We start from the raw sequence: 22,445 nt of genomic DNA on the forward strand, positions 1-22,445 counted from the left end.
GTGGAAGAAACAATCTATGCAAGAATAACTAGGCAAGAGAAACCATGACGCATTCAAGGAGCTCAAAGTACTCGGAAACTGAATCCCAAACTAAGGGTTAATTGATGAAGAGGATCAGAGTGATGAGTGACAAAGCTGAAAATGCAGGCAGGAACAGATCTGGAAGACGGAATTGTTTAAATTGAATCCTGAATGTAAAGGGGGCTTTCAATGATCATAGGTTTGTATGTCAAATGATTCAATTTGTGTTCTATTGATACTAAGCTGATAGCAGCATGGAGACTTGATTGATAGGGCCACAATGAGATGAAATTTGACCAGTTAGGAGGCTGCTGCAATGAGTCAGGTGAAAGATAGGGGCCTGACTAAGGAACCAGCAGCAGAGAGGAGGAGGTGGAGACACAGTCAAAGCTAATAAGGGACAGAATTTCCTCATTTGTAGGATGACGATGGTAAAAGAAAGGATGGAGTTAAGAGTAACTTCTGTATTTCTGCTTCAGCAACTGAGTGGGTGGTGATGCCATTCATCAAATCAGAAAATACAGGGAAAAAAGCCAATGTGAAGAATACATTCAGTTTTGGAAAAGCTGAGATTTATCTGCTTGTGGAACACTAGAGACATGCTCAATAGGTAGCTGAATATACGAGTCTGTACTGGAAGGCAGAGAAGGATGTAAGAGCACTTAGGTAAGAGGTGGAGTTTGCACTTCGCAGTTATAAAAGTGGGTAAAGTTCCATAAAGAGAAGAAAGGAACTAAGGTCAGAATCCCAAGAACATCAGCCTCAAAGGAATTGTAAGGAGAAAAAGAATCCACACTATTTAAAGAGAGGGCTGATCCAGGAACAGGATCTGTCTAGAGAGAGAAAAAATTAGGAGTATCATCAGAATGAAATACAATAAGAAATTCAAGAAAATGGAATATAATAAGAAACTTTTTAAAGTGAAAATGATTGACAGTATGAAATGTTTAATTGAGGTGAAAAATTAAGAATTGAAATATATCTGTTAAATTTAACATTTAGATCACTGTTGATCTAAGCAAGAACATGCCAGAAGTTGAGTAGAGGTAAATATTAGAGTGCAGGGGGTCTGATCATATTTAGGAAGAAAGGAAATGGAGACAATGAGTACAGGCATTTATTTTAATTCCAAAAGCTTGCCTGTAAAGGGACAGAAAGACACACGGATAATTAGGCCACATAGGCTTAAGGAAAGAGAGAGACACAATTGTGTTTCTAACGGAGGGAACTGAATCAGAATGCACATTATCATGCATCATGACTATTTTTTACATGACTCATTTTCTCTACTTAACTCTAAGTTGTTTGACTGCAGAAACACTAACTCAGGCATAGTAGTGGCTCAATAAATGTTACTTAATCAGGGAGTAAATGAATGAGGCAATCAATCAGAAAAATATGAAGAATATAAGGAATATTATAAATGCAACCAGACTTAAAACTTATAGAAACAACCGTATCACAGAATAAAACTGGAGGGGATCATGTACATCTGAGTTTTAGTTCATATGACATAAAAAATAACAAGTTGCATGACTTTAGTAAAAAAATACATAATATTTGGACTTCAGACACCTTTTCTGTGAATTAGAAAGTTGATCAGGAATGACAGAAGCTTTAATTCATCCCGAGTCTGATGGATTGGTCCTAACTGCCTGGCACAGTGTTATGAAGTCTAAGGTTCTGTCTTTACTCAAGGGAGTGGAGGGTTTTAAGGGATCGGCCATGTCTGCTATGGGTACAGAAAGAGGAGTGGGTAACACAAGTGCTACGTTATTGACCAACCCTAAAATAGTTCATGTATCCAGCTCTGAAAGGTAAGAAAGATATGTGATTTATGATCTTTTTCTGAAAATTCATTCAGAATAAAGTTTTAAAAAGAAAATCCTACAGTGAATTGAAGACTGGAGAGATGTTTTATCCATGGCTTGTTTCAGATTCTTTTTTGTAAAAACCAAACTAGCATGGCTAGACTATCGAATCTCCATGTAGGAATCTGGGAGTAGCACATGATGCTCAGTGGATATTCTTTTATTAATCTCAGCAGACTGCTGTGACGGAGGTTAGCAGTAAGTATGATTAGCCTCACTGACCAGATGGGGAAACAAAGCACAGAGAGAATAAATTACTTTTCACAGGCTACTGAGCAAACCAGAAGTGGATGTGAGAATGGTTTCTTTGGTCAAGCAGATCCAAGACCTGATTTAGGCATATGCTCAAGTATTCGAGAGATGTACAGAGAAAGGTCCTCTTGAGGTTTGGACTCAGTACCCCTGAGTTATAACATTCACCCAATACTATGCTAAAAAACAGTCCTAAATGCAGAGGTGAGCCCACTACTTTGAGTTTCTATCTTGCCACAAAGTAGTGTAATTTCCATAGCCGCTCATTTGCAAGCACCAGCAGGCACCTCATTCCTGCCTGCCATTAAGCAGAGACATAAGAAGGAAATAGGGAAGTGAAAGTTGCCATTTTTCTTTAAAATAGAAACTTAACTAAATCATATGTTCCCTTTGGCACAAGTGATTAGTGGGACAAGTAAGGAGAAAGAGAAGATGAACTATTCCTTTTAAATTCTATCTGGTGGATGCATTGATCATAGTTCAACACATCTATGAACGAAGATTTAGTCCATTTTAAAATGTTGAGAAGATTTTACTTATTTTACTAGAAAGTGTCAGAATGAAAAATAAACAGTCAAAGTTATAGACCCAAATAAACAAATACTGCAAGGGCCTATTTGGCCCCTAGAAGCCAGGTCAGACACTAATGGCCATGTTATTTTTTGCCATGTTATTAAATTGGTTCAGTGTAGGAAATGAGCAACTTTTAGAAGCTCTATCCTACAATGATTGCATACCCTGTCTCCAAAATATGAAGAAAAAATGTTTCATATATACAATTCTGTCCACAAAGAAAACAAGACTGTTTTATGAAATTCATTTTAATTTTAATATTAATATTTCTTCAAAGGGACTGTGAATTGGGCAGATGTTCGAAGAGTTTTTGAATTTTTAGTATTTTTTGAACTAAATTTTAAAAAATCTATTGTATTTCTTGAGTTTCTTTTATTTTTTAAATTTTTGTAGCTGTTGATACTCTGAGCTTTGGAATCACGCAAACCTGGGTTCAAATCCTCACCCTACAGTTTACCAGCCCTGGGGAATAGGGGAAAGTTTACTTAACATTTCTTCTCTGACTCCTAAAAATTACTCAATAAATGTCTGTTTGTTGTTGTTATTTTTTTTTTTTTTTAAAGAAATTCACGTTCTTTTATTTATTTATTTATTTATTTATGACTGTGTTGAGTCTTCGTTTCTGTGCGAGGGCTTTCTCCAGTTGCGGCAAGTGGGGACCACTCTTCATCGTGGTGCGCGGGCCTCTCACCATCGCGGCCTCTCTTGTCGCGGAGCACAGGCTCCAGACGCGCAGGCTCAGTAATTGTGGCTCACGGGCCCAGTTGCTCCACGGCATGTGGGATCCTCCCAGACCAGGGCTCGAACCCGTGTCCCCTGCATTGGCAGGCAGACTCTCAACCACTGCACCACCAGGGAAACCCTTTTGTTATTGTTTTATTATACCATCATCAACTTTACTGAGAGGTAGACAAGTCATCATTCATCCCGACTGCCATTTAAGGAAGATACCTTAAATTATGAGTGCAGTGTTAGTAGTAAAGTAGCTTAATAAAGAGAAAAGAGATATAAGAGTAACAAGAAAATTTTTACCATATAAGTTCTGTTTTACAAAAGAAAGTCTACATTTCTTTGAATGGGACTAAGCAATCTCAAAATCTGACATAGGAAATATTCAATCTATAATTAGAACTCATCTTTTATTCCAAAAACAAAATACTCAATATCTATTATTTGTCAATTATTAATTTGGTGTCAGTATTAATTTGTTTTGAATAACCTGTAGAAGAAATTTTCCATACTTCAATTGTACTTTCCCGGATATATAATTGTTATTCACCATAATAACAATATATAATTGTCATTCCAAGCAACAGATCCATTGGAACAGCTAAGGTATAATAGAAAGAAAATTGGAGTTCAATTTCCAAATATCTTAGGCTCTGTCACTTATAGTCATGGTTTGACCTCAAGAAAGTTATTAACCCTCTTATAAAACTGTGTCTGCTTTCATATATTTAAAATGAAGATAATAATACAAATCATAGGCCCTTTGTGGGGCTTAAATGAATTAATAAATAAGATAATTTAGTAACACTTAGCAAATGGTACTGCCTCAATAAATATTTGTGACACACACATGAAAAATACAACCTAAACCCTACTTCATTGAAAACATTTAAATGATATAATTTCGATTGAATTTATTGTGTGTGTTCAAAATAATTTTAAAAAATGAAGAAAAGGATAGAGGGAGGGAACACAAAGCTATGATTTAAGTGACTTGATTTTGCTGTTACAGTTAATATACTGACAAATAATTCTACTTTACAGCAGCATTATTTACACTCAGTTCCCAATAACTGTTCCAGGGCAGCTTATGTTTGGAGGCACCTGTTGAAATGGTAGTCCAGAGTGGTCATTCATACACTGGAAACTTACACTGCTAACAGTGACCACTGATCCTTTCTCATATCTTAATTTCCTCTCTTCTACCCTTCAAGAGCTGTGTCAATTTCACTCTTCTCCCTAGAGTTTGTATTGTGAAGCTTTAGTTCTGGGGTTTGCTGGGTCACAATGAACCTGTGATAATGGACACTAGATTGTTCTCTTCAACCATGGCATGAGAGTTAGTAAAAAAAAAAAAGAAAAAGAAAAAGAAATAAAGGAACAAAATTAAATTACCCTTTAACTTCTAAAGGGCTTAAGGGGAAAATCTAGTAAACATTTAATAAAAAAGTCAAGGATGAGATATTGTCCCTGCTCAGGAGAAAAGAAAAATGGTTGTATCAATTCAGCCATATGACTTTCTCACATATACATGAGCTTTAATATCTGTCACCTCATTGCCATGTGGATTCCTGTAGCAGGTGCTAATCCATCAGCAGGCCGATTGATAGGATGCTAGCATAGGTTGCATCCATGGAGAGCAAATCTCATAAAAAGATAAGGGGGAAATCTGCCCCAAAGGCTGAAAATTAAAAAGAAATGAAAAGAATAGAAAAAATCATAGAGAAGAAATATGAGGCAATGTTAACGAGAGAAAGACAAAGAAGAATGTCACCAGCATCAACAAAAGAAAGAAGGGAAGTCCACACATAAGTAGAAAGATACAACAACTACAGTCTACAAAATCCCAGGGTTAGAAATGGGACCTTCAAAGATATTGCTCAAAGGTGAGCAGGGCTCTGTGTTCCTCAGAGCAGTGCTACGATTAATGCCCCTTCCCTTGGACTTCTAACATCAGGCAATGAAGGAACTTTACACTTCTCTGGTCAAATGCACTGTCCAGAAGTTATAGGAAAAAATCTTCTCAAAAGGAAGAGACAGGGAGTTTTGCTGAGTAAAGTATATGGCAGGAGGAAGAAGATCTCAGAAAATAACACTGTCAAAAGAAAATGATCATAAAAACTTTTCTGCCCTCAACTCATTACAGAAATAGAAATTTTCCTTTAACCCAAAATATTTGTAATGCCAACCAAAAAATACAATGAACTTGAGATAAGAAGAGGAGAATAGCAGTGTTTCGACCATTTCTGAAAAACTTGCTTATACTGTATACTGGGGCTGGAGGATGGGGCAGAAATATTGGGGGGTGGAGGGAGAAAGAGGAGAGAACAAAGAGAAAGAAACAGAAATAGAAAGGCAGAGAGACAGAAAGCCAGAGAGAGATATTCAGAGGGTTTGGATAGGGGCAAAAAGAGACAGACTTACTGAGGGAAAAAGGACTTCATGAGATCCCCTAATTCAGGGGTCCCCAACCCCTGGGCCTGTTAGGAACCAGGCTGCACAGCAGGAGGCAAGTGGCAGGCGAGCAAGCGAAGCTTCATCTGTATTTACAGCCACTCCCCATTGCTCACATTACCGCCTGAGCTCTGCCTCCTGTCAGCATTATGGTGAGTTGTATAGTTATTTCATTATATATTACAATGTTATAATAATGGAAATAAAGTGCACAATAAATGTAACGTGCTTGAATCATCCCGAAACCATCCCCCCCACTCAGGTCTGTGGAAAAATTGTCTTCCATGGTCCCTGGTGCCAAAAAGGTTGGGGACCGCTGCCCTAATCCAATTCTCTGCATTCAGGCCACTTCATACCTAAACTGGTTAGACAGAAGAAAATATATCTTTTTAGGTCTATAGATAAACAAATTTTTGGAGTTTCATGAGTAAACAATTCTAGATAGCCAATCCCTTATCTGGGAAATATAAATTTCTTATGGCAAATATAAATCCTACATGCTTTGTTGTGTTTTCTCCTCTATATTAATAGAGGATGGTCAGAGTTTATCCTCTAGCAAATAATTTTTCACTCTCTATCTCCCCTTTTCCCTTGGCTGAATAATTGTTCGTTTACCTGTTTTCCATGGTTCTAATTTTCCAAACTTTTAATTATCTGTATTGGTTTCCTGAGCATCCTCTACAAATCCTCTCGAGCCCACCTCAGAGTGATCTAATAACAGGAGCCACAATGAACATGTATAGATCATCATACAGTGCTTGTAGGAAGTTCACCAGTTACACAGGCAGCATTTCCTTCAACCATCACAATCTCTTCTTAATACAGACATTGCAGTTACCCTTATTGTTATCGATGAGGAAAGGCATAAAGAGGTTAAAGGCGTTGGAGACTCCCAGACCGGGAGGGGGACAGACACACGGGCAGGAGCAGTTCAGAGGCATCAGCCCCTGTTAGGGAGGAGAGAGAAGGGACACGAGGCAGGGATGGAGAAGGGAAGTCAGACTCAGGGGGTCTGTGTGCCATGGTAAGGACTTTTGTTTTACCCACTGGGCAATGGATGTTTTGAGCAATCGAGTGGAGAATCAGGCTTGTTTTAAGGGGTGACTACTCTGACCACCATTTGTAGTGTGATCTGGAGCTGGTGGGAGAGGCTTGTGCCCAATAATCGGTGAGGATTTTGAGTCTCTTGAAACAGACCAGGTGAGAGGTGATGAGTCCCAAACCAAGGCAAACGCTACAGAAATGGAAGATGTGGGCCCACGTTCAGGGGCCATTAAAGAACAGAAGCAGGAGAGCCCATGAAAGAGACTGAGAGTAAGCAGTCAAAGAAGCCGGAGGAGCGATGGGAAGAGTGGCACAGAGGCTGCCGAGAAGCTCCAGAACCGGCACTTGGTGGGTGGCCACGGTCACCCGAGGGGCTGCTTGTTCTGAGCAGTGGGGGCAGGAGACAAACTGCAGTGGGCTGAGAAGGAAATACTCAGAGATAAAAACTGTGCTATCTGGGAGCTTTACGGTGGTGGCAAGGAATAAGATAAATGTGAGGGAAACTGAAGGGGCAGAGGAGTTTTGCTTTGGGAAAGGTTATAGACAGAAGAGAATAAGCAGAATATGAGCAAAGTATCATCAAGCATTATCTTTTTATGGATGAAAACACATCAGTACTTGGCAATGAGTGAGCCTTAGCTAAAAATAGATTGAATCTGGCACTAAATACTCCTACGATATGCAGTATCTAAGCATTAATATGTACATTAAATCTGAGACAATTAGGATATTTAAATGGAATTTATTGGTCTCTGCATATATAGATATTTTTATATATTCCAAACTCTCTTACTAGCACTGCCCATATGGAAAAAAAAATTAACCAGTGTTGCAAATACAAAGAATAAATCCCAATTCTAACACTATTGATCATTATATATCGTTGCCCCACATATTAGTAGGTAATAGAATGCTAGTGATTCCCATCTGGCATGTTTATGAGGCATGAAATAACCATGTTTTTAATTTTTAGCTTCAGCATTATTTTCAGTACACCACATAATATGAAAGTACCTAGCACTGTGTCCAGACCATTATAGAGGATAAATGGATTAAACTAAACTCTGTCACTATCTTTGGAGTCCTGATTCCTTTGCTCAAAAAGAATCATTCAAATTTCAATACAATTTTAAACACTTCCTGAAAGCTTTTGCAGTCTGATTGCGATGTTCCTCTGCAATCTGTAAATAGCGTTCCCCTTAACTCAGTGTCAGGTCATCGTCCTCAGCATTCCCATGGCCATATGCCTGCTCTGCTCCCAATTCGCTATGGCTTCTAGGTCCATTTCAGCCTTTCTACTGACACCAGTTTGTCTTGGTGGACTTTTTCAAAGTGCTCTTCCATATATACACATGGCAAAGTAATATTCTGTTTCTTTCTCTCCACCAATAGCATTTAACATTGCAGTTCTAACCTCCAGATTTTAAAAAGGTGTTGTATAGAGTTCTAAGCCAGGATTCCACCAAATTCACCTGCCCACCCAGGCTTTAGCTAGAGTCTCTCTAATTTTATCAGGTTCACCATATTTTATGGAAACAGGGTTTACTGCTAGTTTGAAAACAAAACAAAATCAAAACCCTGTTTTTTAAATTTTTAAACATCCTCTTGTGTTATTGTTTTTTACAAACCTAAGGAATGGTGAAATAATTAAACAAACATATACGCCAGTACTTATAGCACCCTAAAGAAAAGTGTTCACATTCACATTTCAAATTTGGATGAAAAAAGTACAGTGCTAATACTAATCTCTTCAACAAAGTCCACTGTGAATTATAATACCATTTGGTGCATGAAAAGCAAAATACCACTGAGATCTGCATAGGAGAATGGTGAAAATAGATATTAGTCATCAGGCACAAATCTATTTAAGTATTTTGTGCTCACGAGTTCTAAAAAATAAGAAGAAAAGAAAAATGAAATGCTGATACCAAGAAAAGACATTTTGTGAAAGGATAATTAGTTGCTGCTCTACTTAACAGTCTCTTTAGAAAACCGCAGGTAACTTCAGGTTTTCTTTTTTCTTTTTTTTCGATATAGCCTGAGGTTGGCTCTGCCAGTAACCAAATAACAGCAGACTTCTAAGCAGATGGACTGGAAACAAATGTCAAAAGCAACTTAACACATCATGAGGTGACTCTGACCCCTGAACAGTAGATAGACATCTCATAAGATGATGGGTTGGCCCTTTGCCAGCCATACCTGAGGCAGGCAGGAGATGTCTGGGATAAGATGAGATCAAGGAGTGACACAAGAGAACCACTAAAAGGAAGCAAGAAAGAAGAGCTTATCCATTCTGTCGCTGACTTAAAAGTAGTATCTCTCAGATCCATGCTCTATATTATTTGGAGGAACTGAATAAGACCTATCCCTTCCAGAAGTATTAAGAGAGCACAAGAACACCTAATCAAAAATATTGGATATCACCAAGTGGTCAAGCTGGCTATTTCTCAAGAGCCTGAGAGATTGATGATAGCATAGGGTTTGGGCCCCAGCCCTCAAGACTCAACAACCTGATTTTGGTAGCACTCTAAGAAGGGCTCCATCCCTTAGGGGTGGACTCACAGTAGACCAATATAACACACAGAATGCTAATGGCCATACCTCAATGATTCTAAGTCCTGTGAGAGGGTCAAGGACATTGTCTTCTTGTTCATCACCATGTCCCATGTCTGGTACCTGGTAGGCATTCAATATAGATTTGTGGGCTGAACAAACTCAATTCACCTTTTTCTATCTTTGCAAGGCTAACCAATGCATATTCTGTTTCAAATTCGTTAATATTCAATCAGGTTACCATAGAACCTGCTGGCCTACATCTGCTGTGACTAAATATGAACTCTCAGGAGGGACAGCTTATATTTCTTATTTCAGAATTCATTATGGTTGCATATGTGAACTGTCCCCAAGCACCATAAACACTCTGACCTAGTCCAGATTATTTCTGTTTGACATAATTCCAATATGGCCACTGGTGAAGATCGAGAAGCCATCTTTAAGTCCTGGGAATTAACACCTACTTGGAATTAAATGGAAACTGTGAGCTGAGTCTTTTCTTCTCTCTTTCTTCTTTATCCCCAGTGCTTCTTCTCCGCAGCTTTCCTTTGAATCTAAGAGCCCACTTTCATTTCTCATTTCTACTCCTGTACTGACATATACTCACTGTCCAACCTCCATTCCATTCTGCATCTAAGAAATAATTTCTATTTCTCATGTCACTTTCCTACTTATTTCCATGTGGTCCCACCAAATTTCTATCTGCAAACCACCCACCCCTTCATTCAAAACCATCTTCGGCATGAACTTCATGCAAGATGACTTCCCAATCATAGTCATTGAATGAGTTTGCTTATTTTTTCCTCAATGTTATTGCCAAGGAATTGTCTGTCTTGAAGAGTCCATACACAAAATGCCAGAAAAAAAAAATTAAACTGAATAAAGCACGTAAAAATGTTGATGCTTCAGAATCAGACTCTCATTAAAATGCTGGTATGTGTTTGTGCAATATTTATTTTAGTGGGACAGGTATGTATATATACCTATATACAAGCAATAGGTAAATGTTAAATAAATAGATAAACATATAATAGACAGATGTTCTTCCTTTACACTGATTACCACATTATAGAAGCAGAAAGAACAGGTTGTAGTGATGTAGTGAATCTCTTCAGTGCCTGAAGAATATATTTTTTGTCTTACCAGCCCCCACCAAAAAAAAGTTGATCATCATGGTAATATAATAATTAATTAATTAACTATTCTTGGTAAGATCACACAACTGATGTAAAAATGTGATGGTATGTAGATCTTAAAGAATGTCACATATTTTCAGACAAATAATATTTATTACTTATTTATAAACTAGTTAAAGTGTCTAACAAAGTCCCTGGCACAGTAGGGATTTTTGAAATTTTAATTCCTTCTCTCTTTTTCTCTTCAATTGAGTATACACTATACATGTACACTTCCACATGTGTGCATTTTATTTCCCTGATTGTTCTGTTCATTAGTTGATAGTGAGTGAATTTTGAGAAAGACCAGAATTCAAAGATCAAAATGTATGCCCACAGGATGGATTTTCTCAGTAATAATGGAATTCTTGATGTATCTTCATAACAAGAATGGGAAGAATTAAATATCTAACAAGAAAGAAAAATTAAAATGGATGTTCCTATCGATTGAATTATGCTCTTTTATCAACCACCTGATCTTGCTCTTTGTGCTAGAGATGTCAAAGATAATTTTTTAATACTTATCGCTAATGTATTTCCTTCATCACTCCTTCTGGGGCTTTCTATATAACCAGCAAGCTGGCCAAAATAAAAATTTAGGAACCATTACTATTAATAAATGCAGGCTCCTGGGTAAAGTGTCAAAACACTTCCAAAGGGCCAGATTTTAACCTCCTATTCATTCCACTCACTTCTTTTCAATTACCAAATGCATGCCGTTTTAACCGAGGTACACATTTTTAAAGTTTGACATTGACATGCACCACACAGAGATCAGAACTGGGCAGAGGCCCATGACTTACTATGATTTATATTCTGTCATTGAAGCTAATGCATAGTGAATGGTTCAAAATCCTCTTCCCCTTCTCCAGCCCTTTAAATGGAATCAAGCATAGGCGCAATATTAATTTTAAAGTTAACTTACTCTAATTGAATGGCAATGCTTTATTACAGTCATGTATCAAACAAGGACCATAATACATCATAAATGACATAGCTAAAGTAGATCCTTTTATGCTTTGCTTTTCATTCTCCTTGATTTTTTATCCACAAGCGCTTTAAATGCCACCCTTAGTATATTAATATACTCTGCTAGTAAATTAGTATTACTAAATTACCCCTATACTAGAAACAGCATTCCTAATCATATGCAAACCACTTCATACTTCTTCAAACAGAGGTGTTCTTATATCATAGAAACCCATAGCTAAAGGAATCTTAAGTGGTCATCCAGCCTATATGCCTTCTTTTAAGAAGAATTCATTTTCTCACAGGTATTAAACCTCTTTGTCCCTCAGATGGTTCTCTCTTACTAGCATCCAAGATAAAGTAATGAGTTAGTGATATTTCTTTTTTAAAATATTTCAGTAAAAAACCACATAGTATGAGAACTGTCCTCTTAACAAATTGTTCATTGTATAATACCGTATCATTAACTATAAGCACAATGTTGTACAGAAGATGTCTAGAATATTTTCATCTTGCACAACTGAAACCTTATACCCATTGAACACTAACTCCCATTTTCCCCCTACCCCTAGTATCCAGTAATCACCATTCTACTTCCTGCTTCTATGGGTTTGACTAATTTATATACTTCATATAACTAGAGTCATGCAGTATTTTTTCCTTCTGTGACTAGCTTATTTCACATGGTGTAATTCCTTCAAGATACATCCATGTTGCTGCATGATAGGATTTCCTTTTTTAAAGGTTGAATAATATTTCATTATACATATATATATACATATCTGTATATGTGTGTATATATATATATATATATATATATATATATATATATATATCTCAATGACCATTTGCATTACTTCCACATTTTAGCTACTATGAATAATGATACAATGAACATGAGAGCGCAAATATCTCTTCGAGATCCTGATTTTCTTTTGGCTATATACCCAGAAGTAGAATTGCTGGAACATATGGTAAGTTGTATTTTTAATTTTTTGAGAAACCTCCATACTGTTTCCTAGTAGCTCCACTATTTTACATTCCATCAACAGTGCACAGGTTTCCAATTTCTTTACATCCTCACCAACACTTGTTTTTTCTTGTTTTTTGATAATGGTCATCCTAACTATGATGAGGTGATATCTCACTATGGTTTTACAGAATGGGACTGTCATAAAAACAGATATAGAGACAAATGGAACAGAATAGAGAGTCCAGATATAAATCCACACGTATGTGGTCAGCTGACCTTCAACAAGGTCACCAAGAATACACAACGGGGAAAGGATAGTCCCTTCTACAAATGGTGTTGGGAAAACTGGATTTCTACATGAGGAAGGAAGGAAGGAAGGAGAGAAAGACAGAAAGAAAGAAAGAAAGAAAGAAAGAAAGAAAGAAAGAAAGAAAGAAAGAAAGAAAGAAAGAAAGAAAGAAAGAGAGAAAGAAAGAAATTTGACCATATCTTACACCATACACAAAAATCAACTCAAAATAAATTAAAATGGAAACTGAAGACCTGAAACTAAAATGCTAGAAGAAAACATAGGGGAAAATCTTCATGACATTGATCTTGGCAATGGTGTCTTGGATATGATACCAAAAGCACAGGCAACAAAAGCAAAAATAGACAAATGAGACTACATCAAACTAAAAAGCTTCTGCACAATAAAGGAAACAATCAACAGAGTAAAAAGGCAACCTAAGGAATGGGGGAAAAAATTCACAAACCACATATTTGATAAGGGGTTATTTCCAAAATATGTAAGAAACTCTTACAGTTAAATAGAAAAAAATCCTAATTTAAAAATGGGCAAAGGCTAATGCTATGGTGCTAATCATTTGTCAACATATATGTGTATTGGGACTTCCCTGGTGGTCCAGTGGGTGAGACTCTGAGCTCCCAATGCAGGGGGCCCAGGTTCCATCCCTGGTCGGGGAACTAGATCCCGCATGCATGCCACAACTGAGTCCACATGCCACAATTAAAGATCCTGCATTCAGCAACTAAGACCAGGAACAGCCTAAATAAATAAATAAATAAATGTTAAAAAAATATATGTGTATCAAATCAATATGTTGTTCACCTTGAACTTAGCCAATGTTATATATCAATTATATCTCAATAAAGCTGGAGAAAAAAATGGTCAAAGGACTTGAACAGATATATCTCTAAAGAAGACATAAAAAAAGCCAACAGGTATACCCAAAAAAAAATGTTTAATATCACTAATCATCAGAGAAGTGACAGTTTTTAAAAGATTGTATTCAATGAAAAAAGATGATTCTCAGTGATGTGGTTGATTTATAACTTCCTGGCAAAAAATAGGAACCTCTTATACTTGAGTTGAAAATAAAAAATAATTTTTGTTGATATCTGTGTGATTTTCACTGTAAACATTAGAACTGACCTAAAACAAAACTGTGAAGCCTGTGCTGACATCCTCCATTTCCCTTGAGAAGTATCCTGGCCTCTATGATTCTTTTATTTGTTTATTTACTGATTTATTTTTCTTATTACTTATCCATTTTATGCACATCAGCGTATACATGTCAATCCCAATCTCCCAATTCATCATACCAAAACCCCCACCCCTTGCCGCTTACACACCTTGGTGTCCATACGTTTCTTCTCTACTTCTGTGTCACAATTTCTGCTCTGCAAACCAGTTCATCTGTACCATTTTCTAGGTTCCACATATACGCGTTAATATACGATATTTGTTTTTCTCTTTCTGACTAACTTCACTCTGTATGACAGTCTCTAGATACATCTACTTCTCTACAAATGACCCAATTTCGTTCCTTTTTTTGGCTGAGCAATATTCCATTGTATATATGTACCACAACTTCTTTAACCATTCGTCTGTCAGTGGGCATTTAGGTTGCTTCCGTCACCTGGCTATTGTAAATAGTGCTGCAATGAACATTGGGGTGCATGTGTCTTTTTGAATTGTGGTTTTTCTCAGGGTATATGCCCAGGAGTGGGATTGCTGGGTCATATGGTAATTGTATTTTTAGTTCTTTAAGGAACCTCCATACTGTTCTCCATAGTGGCTGTGTCAATTTACCATCCCAACAACAGTGCAAAAGGGTTCCCTTTTCTCCACACCCTCTTCAGCATTCGTTGTTTGTAGATTTCCTGACGATGCCCATTCTAACTGGTGTGAGGTGATACCTCATTGTACTTTGGATTTGCATTTCTCTAATAATTAATGATGTTGAGCAGCTTTTCATGTGTTTCTTGGCCATCTGTATGTCTTCTTTGGAGAAATGTCTATTTAGGTCTTCTGCCCATTTTTGGATTGGGTTGTTTGTTTTTTTGATATTGAGCTGCATGAGCTGTTTGTATATTTTGGAGATTAATCCTTTGTCCATTGATTCATTTGCAAATATTTTCTCCCATTCTGAGGGTTGTCTTTTTGTCTTGTTTATGGTTTCCTTTGCTGTGCAAAAGCTTTTAAGTTTCATTAGGCCTCATTTGTTTATTTTTGTTTTTATTTCCATTACTCTAGGAGGTGGATCAAAAAAGAACTTGCTGTGAATTATGTAAAAGAGTTTTCTTCCTATATTTTCCTCTAAGAGTTTTATAGTGTCCAGTCTTATATTTAGGTCTCTAATCAATTTTGAGTTTATTTTTTTGTATGGTGTTAGGGAGTGTTCTAATTTCATTCTTTTACATGTAGCTGTCTAGTTTTCCCAGCACCACTTATTGAAGAGAGTGTCTTTTCTCCATTGTATATCCTTGCTTTCTTTGTCACAGATTAGTTGACCATAGGTGCATGGGTTTATCTCTGGGCTTTCTATCCTGTTCCATTGATCTATATTTCTGGTTTTGTGCCAGTACCATATTGTCTTGATTAATGTACCTTTGTAGTATAGTCTGAAGTCAGGGAGTCTGATTCCTCCAGCTCCGTTTTTTTCCCTCAAGACTGCTTTGGCTATTTGGGGTGTTTTGTGTCTCCATACAAATTTTAAGATTTTTTTTTCTAGTTGTGTAAAAAATGCCAGTGGTAGATTGATAGGGATTGCATTGAATCTGTAGATTACTTTGGGTAGTATAGTCATTTTCACAATATTGATTCTTCCCATCCAAAAACATGGTACATCTCTTCATCTGTTGGTATCACCTTTAATTTCTTTCATCAGTGTCTTATAGTTTTCTACATTCAGGTCATTTGTCTCCCTAGGTAGGTTTATTCCTAGGTATTTTATTATTTTTGTTGCAATGGTAAATGGGAGTGTTTCTATAATTTCTCTTTCAGATTTTTCATCATTAGTGTATAGGAATGCAAGAGATTTCTGTGCATTAATTTTGTATCCTGCTACTTTACCAGATTCATTTATTAGCTCTAGTAGTTTTCTGGTGGCATCTTTAGGATTCTCTATGTATAGTATCATGTCATCTGCAAACAGTGACAGTTTTACTTCTTCTTTTCCAATTTGTATTCCTTTTATATCTTTTTCTTCTCTGATTGCCAAGGCTAGGACTTCCAAAACTATGTTGAATAATAGTGGTGAGAGTGGACATCCTTGTCTTTTTCCTGATCTTAGAGGAAATGCTTTCAGTTTTTCACCATTGAGAATGATGTTTGCTGTGGGTTTGTCATATATGGCCTTTATTATGTTGAGGTGGGTTCCCTCTATGCCCACTTTCTGGCGAGTTTTTATCATAAATCGGTGTTGAATTTTGTCAAAAGTTTTTTCTGCATCTATTGAGATGATCATACGGTTTTTATTCTTCAATATGTTAATATGGTGTATCACACTGATTGATTTGCCTATATTGAAGAATCCTTGCATCTCTGGGATAAATCCCACTTGATCATGGTTTATGATCCTTTTAATGTGTTGTTGGATTCTGTTTGCTAGTATTTTGTTGAGGATTTTTGCATCTATATTCATCAGTGATATTGATCTCTATTTTTCTCTTTTTTCAGTATCTTTGGTTTTGGTATCAGGGTGATGGTGGCCTCATAGAATGTGTTTGGGAGTGTTCCTTCCTCTGCAATTTTTTGGAAGAGTTTGAGAAGGATGGGTGTTAGCACTTCTCTAAATGTTTGATAGAATTCACCTGTGAAGCCATCTGGTCCTGGACTTTAGTTTGTTGGAAGATTTTTAATCATAGTTTCAATTTCATTATTTGCGATTTCTGTGTTCACATTTTCTATTTCTTCCTGGTTCAGTCTTGGAAGCTTATACTTTTCTAAGAATTTGTCCATTTCTTCCAGGTTGTCCATTTTATTGGCATAGAGTTGCTTGTAGTAGTCTCTTAGAATGATTTGTATTTCTGCGGTGTCTGTTGTAACTTCTTTTTCATTTTTAATTTTATTGATTTGAGTCCTCTCCCCCTTTTTCTTGATGAGTCTGGCTAATGGTTTATCAATTTTGTTTATCTTCTCAAAGAAACAGCTTTCAGTTTTATTGATCTTTGTTATTGTTTTCTTTGTTTCTATTTCGTTTATTTCTGCTCTGATCTTTATGATTTCTTTCCTTCTGCTAATTTTGGGTTTTGTTTGTTCTTCTTTCTCTAGTTCCTTTAGGTGTAAGGTTAGATTGTTTATTTGAGATTTGTCTTGTTTCTTGAGGTAGGCTTGTATAGCTATAAACTTCCCTCTTAGAACTCCTTTTGCTGCATCCCATAGGTTTTTGGATCTTCGTGTTTTCATTGTCATTTGTCTCTAGGTATTTTTTTGATTTCCTCTTTGATTTCTTCAGTGATCTCTTGGTTATTTAGTAACATATTGTTTAGCCTCCATGTGTTTTTGTTTTTTACGTTTTTTCCCTGTAAGTGATTTCTAATCTCATAGTACTGTGGTCAGAAAAGATGGTTGATATGATTTCAATTTTCTTAAATTTACTGAGTCTTGATTTGTGACCCAAGATGTGATCTATCCTGGAGAATGTTCCGTGTGTACTTGAGAAGAAAGTGTAATCTGCTGTTTTGGGATGGAATGTCCTATAAATATCAATTAAATCTACCTGGTCTATTGTGTCATTTAAAGCTTGTGTTTCCTTATTAATTTTCTGTTTGGATGACCTGTCCATTGGTTTAAGTGAGGTGTTAAAGTCCCCCACTATTAATGTGTTACTGTCGATTTCCTCTTTTAGAGCTGTTAGCAGTTGGCTTATGTATTGAGGGGCTCCTATGTTGGGTGCATATATACTTATAATTGTTATATCTTCTTCTTGGATTGATCCCTTGATCATTACGTAGTGTCCTTCCTTGTCTCTTGTAACATTCTTTATTTTAAAGTCTATTTTATCCGATATGAGTATTGCTACTCCAGCTTTCTTTGGATTTCCATTTGCATGGAATATCTTTTTCCATCCTCTCACTTTCAGTCTGTGTGTGTCCCTAGGTCTGAAGTGGGCCTCTTGTAGACAGCATATATATGGGTCTTGTTTTAGTATCCATTCAGCAAGCCTGTGTCTTTTGGTTGGAGCATTTAATCCATTCACGTTTAAGGTAATTATCAATATGTACGTCCCTGTGACCATTTTCTTAATTGTTTTGGGTTTGTTTTTGTAGGTCCTTTTCTTCTTTTGTGTTTCCCACTTAGAGAAGTTCCTTTAGCATTTGTTGTAGAGCTGGTTTGGTGGTGCTGAATTCTTTTGGCTTTTGCTTGTCTGTAAAGCTTTTGATTTCTCCATCGAATCTGAATGAGATCCTTGCCGGGTACAGTAATCTTGGTTGTAGATTCTTCCATTCATCACTTTAAATATATCATGCCACTCCCTTCTGGCTTGTAGAGTTTCTGCTGAGAAATCAGCTGTTAACCTTATGGGAGCTCCTTTGTATGTTATTTGTCGTTTTTCCCTTGCTGCTTTCAATAATTTTTCTTTGTCTTTAATTTTTGCCAATTTGATTACTATGTGTCTCAGCATGTTTCTCCTTGGGTTTATCCTGTATGGGACTCTCTGTGCTTCCTGGACTTGAGTGGCTATTTCCCTTCTTATGTTAGGGAATTTTTCAACTATAATCTCTTCAAATATTTTCTCAGGTCCTCTCTCTCTCTCTCTTCTCCTTCTGGGACCCCTATAATGTGAATGTTGTTTCATTTAATGTTGTCCCAGAGGTCTCTTAGGCTGTCTTCATTTCTTTTCATTCTTTTTTTTTTATTCTTTTCCACAGCAGTGAATTCCACCATTCTGTCTTACAGGTCACTTATCCATTCTTCTGCCTCAGTTATTCTGCTATTGATTCTTTCTAGTGTATTTTTCATTTCAGTTATTGTATTGTTCATCTCTGTCTGTTTGTTCTTTAATTCTTCTAGATCTTTGTTAAACGTTTCTTACATCTTCTCGATCTTTGCCTCCATTCTTTTTCCGAGGTTCTGTATCATCTTCACCATCATTATTCTGAATTCTTTTTCTGGAAGGTTGCCTATTTCCATTTCATTTAGTTGTTTTTCAGGGGTTTTATCTTGTTCCTTCATCTGGTACATAGCCCTCTGTATTTTCATCTTGTCTATCTTTCTGTGAATGTGTTTTTTGTTCCACAGGCTGCAGGATTGTAGTTCTTCTTGCTTCTGCTCTCTATGATTCTTATTCACATTAAATGTCAGAATTGAATGATACATGTAAAAATATGTAAAAACCCTTCATAAACTTAAAAAAAACTGTACAATTATAGGAGTAATGATAAAAATGGGATTGATGAAAATGGTAATAATTAGAAATACCAAAATGAGAAAGAAAAGAGTTTTTTTGGATTTATACTATAGGGAGTTGGGGATAATTAATTTAATTCAAATAATATGAGCAAATCTATCGTGTTATTCTTTCTTCAGAAAAAACCAATTTAGCCTAATTCAGCTTGAAGCCATACGAACATTCTTGTAGATCCAGAACTTTATCATGCTCATCTTGAATTTTCAAAGGCTCTCTCCCTCTCCCTGGAACACTTGCCCTCTCTTCTTATCCCCATCTCAGTCTAATTTCTGGTCATCTTTCAGACTGCAATTTAAATGTCACTGCTTCAATATAACTTTCCTGCCCCCAACCCTGCTCCAAACTAGGTCAGGTCAATTCCCCTTATTATAGACTTTCAGAGCACTTTTACTCCTCGTTTGCAGCACCTAAAAACATCATAACCACAAAGTTATTTGGTTGTAATGTACGCTCCGTGTGCACAGGGGTTATGTCTGTCTTATTCTGTTCATGTCTGTCCCCTGGCTTAGCATTCAAGTTCAATAACTATTAGCAGAAAAAAAAGTGAGAAACTAATACTCAGCCTCTCAGTCTCTACGTGGAAAGTGCTGAAACTCTTCCACACAGCTTGAATTCTCTGGTTTTCTATTGTGTGTGGTTACTTTTGAATGATTTTAACATTTTTGTTCCTGTGAACTGGCTTCCACGATCGCTATTCTATTGGCAATACCGCACTCCTACGTGTGGGGTGAAAGGTGACGCAATTTCAATGCCTCTGGGTGTTCAATGCCTCTGGGTGTTCCCTAAGTGGTGATAAAATAATGTCATCTACATAAGCCGGCATTAAAGCACATCACCCTCCACCTCCTAGGTGAGTTGATCTCATCACACGTCACTCAGGAAAGCCCCCAGTTCTAAGTTTCAAGCCCTGCCTCATACCTGGGCCATGGGGCTGAGCTTAGCTGCTCACTGTTTCACTCTGAGACAGCAACATCTTGACAGAAGGTGTGAGTGAGAAATATACTTTCAGAAATTCTATGATTTTATCAACATGTGAAGAATCCAGAATTCAATAAGAGCCTCACAAAGTTGAGCACCTAATCCCACACACTGATATGAGAATGACTTATTTCTATACCTAGCTCTGTGTTATTTTATTATAAAGAGAAGTATCTGACACATATCAGATGCTTCACTGTGATTGGAGTAACCTTTCTTTGCTACCAGTGAATCATGCTTATTCATATTCCAAGATGAGGTATCTGAGCTCAGTATCTCCTGTGTACCTGGGGCAGCTATACTTGCCCCCTCATCAATTCTACAAATCTCATGGCTTATAATTAATCTTCTCATACCCCATCATTGTTGCCAGAGAATGTGGGTGTAGTATTTGCAAGGAACAGCTAACATATCCAAATAGATTGTTATGATACAGCATGAATAAAAACTTATGACTGGACTACATTTATTAGAATTTTTTCCAGGCTAACAGAGAGGGGAAAAAAACTGGTAACATGCAATTTTCAATTGTTTCTGTTTTTCTACTCAAGCTTCTCTTGGGTAAATATAACATCTAGGCTGCTGCCCATTCCAAAGCCTTGAATTTTGAAAAGAATACAAAGTTGATTGTATTCTGCCCTCCGTTGTAAAAACTGACTCTGCGATGCTGAGAGTAGAAATATTTTCCTTTCTGACCTTAATATCAATCAGTGGACATTGTCAAACTTGACATTTTATTATCCCTTCCTTAGTGGCATGCTGTAAATAGAAACATTCTTGTTATAAATTGTTCTTTGAAGTTTGACATTGTACAAATTACACTGTGTACTCTATTTTATTAAATGGTGAAACTCAGCAGGCTTTCTATCAGGAGGCCAACCTATGGTACTTTGTTCTCCTAAGAAATGAGTATTATGTTGGCAGGCTAAGCAAGAGGTTTCATCATAACCATTCTGTCAGCAAATAAGTCATAAAATCTTTTCTTAGGATACATGTCAAAGCGTTTATCCTGATCTTTAATATATGTCTTAACATAGAGAGGCAATACACTACAACTCAGCACGGGCTGGTGCCTGCACTCAGCAAAGAACCAACACATAAATGCAACATTAAGAATTAGTACACAAACAAAAAGGCAACAGTATGGAAGTAAAGAGGGATCAAGGTTTTTTTCTTGATTTAAAAAGGTATTTAAGTAAATCACAAATATCTAAATATATGTCATGTTTAAGGTACCAGGAAAGATGTATGGAATACAAAGAATAAGGTTGTCTTCATGGAGGTTATGGTCTAATTGAGTAAGTATCAGATAAATACATGAAAGCAGTAAGAAAAGAAGAAAGTACATGACAAATGACCACTAATCACAATAGATGCTCAAGGACAAGAGTTGGAACACTATGGCTCCTTTATAAATAATTATGACAAGTTATTTGTAGGTGATTTTATTGGAACACAGCCACACTCACTTTTTAAAATATTATCTAAGACTGCTTTTGTGCTACAACAGCAGAATTGAGTAGTTGCACCAGAGACCTTATGGCCCATCAAACCTAAAATATTTACTGTCTTTACCGAACAAGTTTGCCAACCCCTGCTCTAGAAGAGATTGCTGTGCACTGGACTGATAAAGAAGGGGTCAAAGAATGGGTAGAAATCAGTGGAGGAAGGAAATGAGGGAGGAGTACTCTGAGCCAAAGGAACCAAACAAGCAAAAGTGCAGTGGTGGGAATCTGTGGCCTGGAGCAATACAGAGACCCACCTGGCTTACAGTGGTGGGGTGATTGTTTGAAGAAGTGGTGACCACATGGAAATGGTGGTTTTGAGTTGGGCACAGAATGACAAAGTACCTAAAGGCCAAGTGAAGAAATGGGACTTTCTCTTCACAGTCAGCAGAAGAGAGCTTTGTTATGATGGTTACTGTTTTGTGTGTTTTGCTTTGATTTAGCAGATAAGTGAAACAAACAAAAGATACAGTCTAGAAAATATTACCATTTTTTCTCTCAGTAAAGCAGACATTTTGTTTCATTTAACTAGATCAGTTTACTGCAGAGCAAAGAAAATAGTCAAATAGCTTTTTACACCATCTCTATAAATCCATCCTTCCTTTTCATTCATTTCAAAGAAAATTTAACATTGTTATTTATAGTTTCTT

General features: G+C 36.8%; 1 protein-coding gene and 1 long non-coding RNA gene across 17 annotated transcripts in view; one reads left to right on the plus strand and one right to left on the minus strand.

Annotated features, from left to right (window-relative positions):
• The window catches only part of TMEM117 (transmembrane protein 117), a 522,112-nt gene that overhangs the window by 272,351 nt on the left and 227,316 nt on the right, over window positions 1-22,445 (minus strand). The window lies entirely within an intron of this gene.
• LOC309641929 overlaps window positions 2,931-22,445 on the plus strand; it is a 45,917-nt gene continuing 26,402 nt past the window's right edge. Inside the window, exon 1 of the long non-coding RNA XR_014252866.1 lies at window positions 2,931-14,329. This is a non-coding gene — a long non-coding RNA (uncharacterized lncRNA). The remainder of the gene's footprint in view (window positions 14,330-22,445) is intronic.

The sequence above is a fragment of the Balaenoptera physalus genome (genome assembly GCF_965194825.1).
Source record: "Balaenoptera physalus genome assembly, chromosome: 13".
Taxonomy (NCBI): Eukaryota; Metazoa; Chordata; class Mammalia; order Artiodactyla; family Balaenopteridae; genus Balaenoptera; species Balaenoptera physalus.